This window comes from Echinops telfairi, unplaced genomic scaffold (assembly GCF_000313985.2).
Source record: "Echinops telfairi isolate 266 unplaced genomic scaffold, ASM31398v2 ScPeMD7_7427;HRSCAF=8465, whole genome shotgun sequence".
In the NCBI taxonomy this organism is placed as follows: Eukaryota; Metazoa; Chordata; class Mammalia; order Afrosoricida; family Tenrecidae; genus Echinops; species Echinops telfairi.
This window is the reverse complement of record NW_022111327.1, coordinates 13,808,843-13,816,576: the sequence shown is the minus strand read 5'-3', so window position 1 is coordinate 13,816,576 and position 7,734 is coordinate 13,808,843. Positions and strand designations below refer to the sequence as shown.

Sequence of the window (7,734 nt, the reverse complement as noted above, 5' to 3'; positions counted from 1 at the left end):
ATCCATTGTGTCAAGCACATTTGCACATATGTTGCCATCATCATTTTCAAAACATTTTCTTTCTACTTGAGCCCTTGGTATCAGTTCCTCATTTTTTCCCTCCCTCCATCCCTCATGAACTCTTGATAATTTATAATTTTGTTTCATGTCTTACACTGACCGCTGTTTCCCTTCACCCACTTTTCTTTTGTTTGTCCCCCTGGGGGAGTTATATGTAGATCATTGTAATCAGTTCCCCCTTTCTCCCCGCACAGTCCCCCTACTCTTCTGGTATCACTACTCTCATTATTGGTCCTGAGGGGTTTATCTGCCTTGGATTCCCTGTCCCGAGAGCTTTTATCTGTACTAGTGTACATGTTCTGGTGTAGCCGGATTTGTAAGGTAGAATTAGGGCCATGATCGTGGGGGGAGGAAAGAATTAAAGAACTAGAGGAAAGTTGTATGTTTCATCAGTGCTATACTGCACCCTGACTGGCTCATCCCTTCCTTGTGACCCTTCTTTGAGGAGATGTCCAATTGTCTACAGATGGGCTTTGGTTCTCTACTTTGCCTCCCCCCACCACCCCATCATTCACATCAATATGATTGTTTGTTCTGGGTCTTTGATGCCTGATACCTGATCCCGTCAACACCTCATGATCATACAGGCTGGTGTGTTTCTTCCATGTGGGCTTGTTGCTTCCCAGCTAGATGACCACTTGTTTATCTTCAAGCCTGTACGACCCCAGGATGCTCTATCTTTTGCTAGCCAGACACAAAACTACATCTTTTATGGGAGCAGAGAGCCTCATCTTCCTCCCACAGAGCAGCTGATGGGTTGAACCACTGACTCTGCGGTTAGCAGCCCTGTACTTAACCAACCACACCACCAGAGCTCCATGTCGAAATACCCTGTCAAACCATTTTATACTTGTGGGTATCGTCCCACACCATTCACTTTTCACGTCTGTCTGTCTCCACTCATCGAGTTTTGTTAACTGCAAGGTCGTATGGATAAGGGAGCTTAAGAATGTTTGCAGAACCATCCCATTTTGTCACTCAGTTATTCCATGAACTTTTTGAAGCCTATGTATAATAGTAATTACTATACAATAGTAATTTGCCTTCCATGTCTGCTTGTCGCACTGTGATGGCGTGTGTGTTGCTGTGATGCTGGGAGGTACATCACTGGTATTTCAAATGGCAGCAGGACCACCCAACGTGAACAGGTTTTAACAGAGCTTCCAGACTGAGAACAAACCACGAAGAAGGGCTCAGCTCCCCACTTCGGAGGAAAGGGCCGCTTGAAAATGTTACCCAGAGCTTGAACACATGGTCAGATACCGAAGACCTAGAATGGAAGCTGAACATTGTCGGAGCTAGTGCTGGAGGATGGGCGCCTCAGGTCAGAGGGCACCAGAAATGTGACTGAGGAGGAGCTGGGGAGTAAAGCAGAGGGGCAGCGACAAAGAGGAAGGCCCTCAAGGAGCTTGACTGACCCAGTGGCTCCAACCGTGGGCTGAATCACAGGAACGCTTGTGAGGCGGGTGCAGGACCAGGCAGGGTTTCGTCCGGTTGTGTATGGGGTCACTGTGGGTAGGAGCCGACTCTAAGGCCACAACCACCACCACCGCCTCTGTTAGCTGAATTCTATTTTTTAACCATTTTGGCTCTTTTAGTTAAAAAAATAATAATAGACTTTCCCAAGGGCACAGGAGGAAGCAGAGTGCAGGCTCCTCATTGCTCTTACTCCAGACCCCCAGGCGGGGTGGGAGGAGCTTCCTGGAAGGAGAAAGCCCTGTGGGAACGCAGCAGTGTCTGGTGTGGCAGAGGGGTGCCACAGGTGGCGTGAGTGGGACAGCAGCTCACCCTTGGTCACTGGATTGGCTCGAGCGGCTGATCCCACTTGTAGTGGGCTGTCAGGAGTAATGCCTCTGGGGAGAGGGGATATTAAGGGCTAACATAAGGATCCGAGAGTGGCTTATTCTGTTGGATTCTGAATCACAATCAGGAAGTAGTCTTTATCTGGGGCAACCATAATTTCATTTTTCTTGGCACGAATTGGAAGGAAGGCGAGATCATTGTGGGGCTCAGTTTCTCGCACGGTGCTCCAGATGACGTTGTATGCTAGGTTGGCGGACTGTGGTGGTGGGATTGCCCCGGGAGCTCTTGGTGGGAATGCCTTTGGCCTTCCTTGAGATGATCTCCCGCATACCCTGCTGGCTCAGCAGGCGTTTCGGGTTTCTTCCGACTCTGCCATCTCGAAGTGATGCAGCAGCTCTGCGTCGCCCAGCTGCCTGCCTTTGCCATCACTGTTTTTGTGCTGACCTCCATACTGCCTTCCCTGTCACTTGAGTTAGTGCGTGTCCGCCCTATAGTTAGTGATTTACTGGGAGAATACGAAATGGTAGAATCATGGAGGCAGGAGAGACGAGATGGGAGACTCAATGGTGGGAGACAGGTTTATTAGAGGAAACTTGAGAGGGGCCTCTGGCCTGGGTTGAAAGGCTCTCTCTGGACAGACTAGTCGAGGGGAAATATTTGAATACATTTGTGGGCTGGGATGTGTGCTTCCGGGAACTAGGTGTTTATGTTATTTGTGCAGGAATTTTTTTGTGGGTGGGTGTTTGTGCTGTTGGAACAGGAAGGGGGCATGTTTCTGGTTAGACATTATCCTTCTTTTACCCTTCCTTCCCCTTCCACCCCAAATAACCACCAAAGCATGCTCACTGTTGTGTGACTATCTTCTCTTGACATTGGAGAATAGTGCTCTGGTATCATCTTTGCCCTTTGGGGATTGACTGATTTTCCTCAGCGTACTGACCTCCAGCCTCGGCCATGGGATGGAGTGTCTGTAGCTTCACTGTTAATCTTTCACATCGCCTTAATATTATTTTGTTGTGTACCACAGCTTGTTCGTCCATTGTTTCCTTGATGGGCAAGGTTATTTCCATCTTTCCACTATTGTATATGAATAGTGCTGCAAAGAACATGGGTGTGTACATTTCTATTCATGTCTGGCTCTTATTCCTCTAGAATATCTACCTAGTAGAGGGGATGCTGGATGGTTTGATATTTCCAACTGTCTGAGGACATACCCCACTGCTTTCCACAGCAGGTGTGCTTTCACACACCCCACTGCCCCATTTTGCAACCCCGCCAGCAGTGTATGAGGGTTCCAGCCTCTCCACACCATTGCCGGCATTGGTTGGTTTCAGTTTTGTTGTTTAACATTGCTATTAGTGTTGGGGTGATATGAATCTCAGTGTTGTTAGGCTCTCCATTGAATGGCTAACGGAGGCATCCTGGTGGTGCTGTCAGGTAAGCATTCGATGTTAACCACGAGACTCACCAGCCCTTCAAACCACCGGCCATTACACAAGTGACAGATCAGGCGATCTGTCCTCCAAAAGGTGCACAGCCTTGGAAAACCAATGCAGGGTCACTAGGAGTTGGAAGCAATGGATGGCAGTGGGTTGGTGATTTGTGTTTGTTTTGTTTTGTTTTTCTTTTTTTTGTTGTAAATCATTTTATTGGGGGCTTGTACAACATTTGTCACAATCCATACATCCATCCATTGTGTCAAGCACATTTGTGCACTTGTTGCCATCATCATACTCAAAACATTTGCTTTCTACTTGAGCCCTTGGTATCAGCTCCTCATTTTTCCCCTCCTTTCCCCACCCTCCCCTCCCTCATGAACCCTTGATAATTTATAATTTTTTATTATTTTGTCATGTCTTACACTGTCTGACGTCTCCCTTCACGCAGTTTTCTGTTGTCCATCCCCCAGGGAGGAGGTTATATGTAGATCCTTGTAATCAGTTCCCCCTTTCTACCCCACCTTCGCTCCACCCTCCCAGTACCGCCACTCTCAGCACTGGTCCTGAAGGGATCATCTGTCCTGGATCCCCTGTGTTTCCAGCTTTTATCTGTACCAGTGTACATGTACTGCTGTAGCCAGATTTCTAAGGTAGAATTGGGATCATGATAGTTGAAGCACTTAAGATAGAGGAAGCACTTAAGAACTAAAGGAAAGTTGTATGTTTCATCGGTGCTACACTGCACCCTGACTGGCTCGTCTCCTCCCCATGACCCTTCCGTAAGGGGATGTCCAGTTGCCTACAGGTGGGCTTTGGGTCTCCACTCCACACTCCCCCTCATTCACAATGATATGATTTTTTTGTTCTTTGGTGCCTGATACCCGATCCCATCAACACCTCATGATCACACAGGCTAGTGTGCTTCTTCCATGTGGGCTTTGTTGCTTCTCATCTAGATGGCCGCTTGTTTACCTTCAAGCCTTTAAGACCCCAGACGCTCTATCTTTTGATTGATAGGCAGGCACCATCAGCTTTCTTCACCACATTTGCTTATGCACCCACTTTATCTTCAGCAATCGTGTTGGGAAGGTGATCATCATCGAATGCCAGTTTAATAGAACAAAGTGTTTATAAGGTAAACTGAGGCACAAGGAGGTGGACAAACATAACTGACAGGAAAAAGGGAGAGCAGAAACAGAAAGTGCTTTATTAGAGGGAAGCTCTGGATGAGGTTCCATGGGCTAGCAAGTACCCCAGGGAAGTCACACCTGGAGGTCAGGGTGTAGGGTTTTTAAAAGAAGGTGCCTGGAGGTAGGGAAACTATCGAGGTGGCAGGCTGTGCAAGCCATCCTGAGAACAGTTTTTCAGTTTCTTGTGGTGCTCTGTGTACCAGAGCGCGAGGTTGCACTCCCTCAGCCAGGTTGTTCCGTCTTGGCTCCGTTTGGCCTGGCCAGTTTTCTGCTTTGACAGGGGGGCCCTTCAGTTCACCCGCCTAACTCCATCCAGACAGTGTTCTTGCATTGAGGGAGTGCTTGAGTGGAGGCCCAGTGTCCATTTGCTACCTTAATACTAAACCTGTAAATATGTGCACGTACATCTATTCCCCCCATCCTATATAAATATATGTACATATGCACATGCCTGTATTTAGACCTCTATAAATGCCCTTGTTTTATTTTTCAATGGCTAGTCATCACCAGAAGCCCTTGTGGTGTGGTGGTGACACATTGGGCTGCAATCCGCATGCTTAGCAGTTTGAAGCCACCAGCCGGTCCATGGGAGAAAGACTGGGCTTTCTACTCCTGTAAACAATTACAATCTTGGAAACTCACAGGGGGTCACTATGAATCAGCATGGAGTTGCGTTTTGTTTGGCTTGTTTTGGAGTGATCATGAGCTCATGAGTTTATTGGCCATCTGAATGTCACCTGTGGTGGAATGTCTCTTCATGTCCTCTGCCAAATTTTTAGTTGATTTGTCTTTTTGTTGTTAAGGTGTTGAAGCTTTCTAAAAATTTTCAAGCTTAGTCTCTTGTCTGATAAGTCATTGCCAACATGTTTTCCCCCGTCTGTGGATTCTCTTTGGACTCTTTTGGTAAAATCTTTTGATGTTTCTGACTTTTAGGAAATCTTACCCAGATCATTTGTCATCTGCTGTATGTGGGTTTGACATTGTTTGATCATCTATTTTTGCCATACCTTTGTCCCAGGAGCCCTGGTGGTCTAGCAGCCTGTCGGGCTGCTTACTACAAGGTGGGTTCTTCAAACCCACCAGCTGTTGCTCCTTGGAAGAAAAACAAAGCTTTCCACTCCCTAAAGATTTACAGTCTTAGAAACCCACAAACGTACTTCTACTCTGCCCCGTGAATCAGAATTGGCCCAGTGACAGAGAGTTTGGCTTTGGTTTTGGAAGTTTGTCCCTATTTCCTCATTGATGATCTTTATAGTTCTAGGGTTTACAGTTAGGTCTTTACTCCATTTGAGTTTGGTTTGGGGTATGGTATGAGAGAGGTGTTCTAGTTCCTTCTTCTGCAAATGAATGTCAGCCCTTGGCCAAAGAATAGCTGCTTGCTGTTGTTGTTAGGTGTCATCAAGGTAGTTGCAATTCATCGGGACCCTCTGTACAATAAAACAAAGCGCTGCCCAGTTTTGCACCATATTCACCATTGTTAGGTTTGAGCCCATTGTTGCAGCCCCCGTGTCAGTCCATCTCCTTGAGCGTCTTCTTTTGTGCTGCCCCTCTGCTTTAGCATCCATGTTGTCCCTTTCCAGGAGCTGGTCCTTCCTGATACGAGTCTATGTGAAACTATCTTGTCACCCTCACTTCTAAGCAGCATTCCAGCTGTGCTTCCTCTGAGACAGCTTTCCATAGATGAATGGATTTACGTCTGTGTTCTTGATCTTGTTCCATGAGTCTTCTCTATCTGCCATTGCACCCGTTCTCCGTACCTGGTTTGCAGTTCCGGCAGTTCTCCTCTGTCCTGTAGGGTTACTAGGAGACGGAAGTAATTCGATGGCAGTGCGTGAAACTGGTTTGGGGATTAGAAAGTATGGATGAGGCCTCCCACTTCATTGCTCTACTTTCGTAGGGCTTGGCTTACCAGGGTCTCTTTGTTTCCCATATAAAGTTGGGATGGAATGATGAAGGAGTCTGATTCGGGATTGCATTATATCTGTAGATTGCTTTGGGTAGTATTGACACTTTCCCAATAGCCTTTCGATGTAGGTGTAAGACATGACATGGGACCACGTCCGCCCTGCTCTGACTTCACAAGGAGGAAGGAGAGTCAAACTCAACAGCAGTGCAAAGTTGATGTCAATGAGGCCATGCCCACAGCCTGCCTATCTCTGTTCCTGGCCTCTCAGTCACTTGACCCCTTGGCCTCTGCCCTGCTCTGTGAAGTGTTACAAAACTCCTTTAGCACTACCAAGAGATGCACAAAGGATAAGGTGACCAGACGTCCCACTTTTGAACAATTTTTCCCGCATCCCGCGGCAATTTTAAAAGGTCCCAATTTTGGGAAAGAATGCACAACAAGCTAGGGTATACGGTTTTCGGCTGCCATGTGGCTATTTTGCCAGGATATGAGTTTTATCAATGGTGTCCCGCTTTACCAATGTTAAAATCTGGTCACCTTAACAAAGTCACTTCACGCATACCTTCAGCTCAAAGGTGCTCAGCTCTAACTCTGTGTGTCAGCAAACCTTGCTCCCCCAAATAAGTACCTGGAAACATTCCACTGCACAAGTGCACATCCCTCCCAAAGACATTCAGTCCACTTGCTTTGTGGGTTGGGAAGTCCACCACTCTGGCTCCTACTCTGACTTGATTTTGTTGCTGCTTGTCCTTGGCTGCTCCTCTGGTGTCACGCCTGTCTCCTAGAGTGATGAAGTTCCGAGTACAGGGCTCTCAGGATCCAGAGGACATGCTTCACTCCAAGCTCCTCCTCCTCCTCTTGTCCTTTTTTTGTCAGGAGGAAAGTACTTTTATTGTCTTTGAAATGGTCTAGCTGTCCATGTAAAAATCATGAAAGTTGCTTTCTCACAATTTTATAAATTATAGAAATAATCATTTTCCTCCTCCTTCTCTATAGAAATATCATTCTTGAATCAGACAAGGTTCCTCCGAGGCTGACACCCTGCCGGAAGGAGGGAGCCAAGAGGGCCCTGGCTGGCTGGCCACAGGTTCTTCCTCCTCATTTCAAGCCACCAGCCTGAGACACACACACCCCTTCCCTCGCCCCGCCCCCCCAGGGAAGGTCCATGCACAGAGTTGGCAGGCCTCTGTCTCCTAGCCCAGCAGCCCCCAAGGGTCTGGAGGCCAGGCAGGCTGCAATCAAGGCCACTTGCTAAGAATGTGAACAGAGGACCGGCATGCAGCTCAGATCCCTTTCTCGAAAAGCAGCCGAGCCACTGGCAAAATGGTGCCCTGTG

At 47.5% G+C, this 7,734-nt stretch overlaps 1 protein-coding gene and 1 pseudogene across 1 annotated transcript in view; one reads left to right on the top strand and one right to left on the bottom strand.

The window, feature by feature from the left end:
• The window catches only part of SLC25A43 (solute carrier family 25 member 43), a 91,587-nt gene that overhangs the window by 7,703 nt on the left and 76,150 nt on the right, over positions 1-7,734 (top strand). The window lies entirely within an intron of this gene.
• LOC101640078 lies at positions 1,961-2,239 on the bottom strand (annotated as a pseudogene).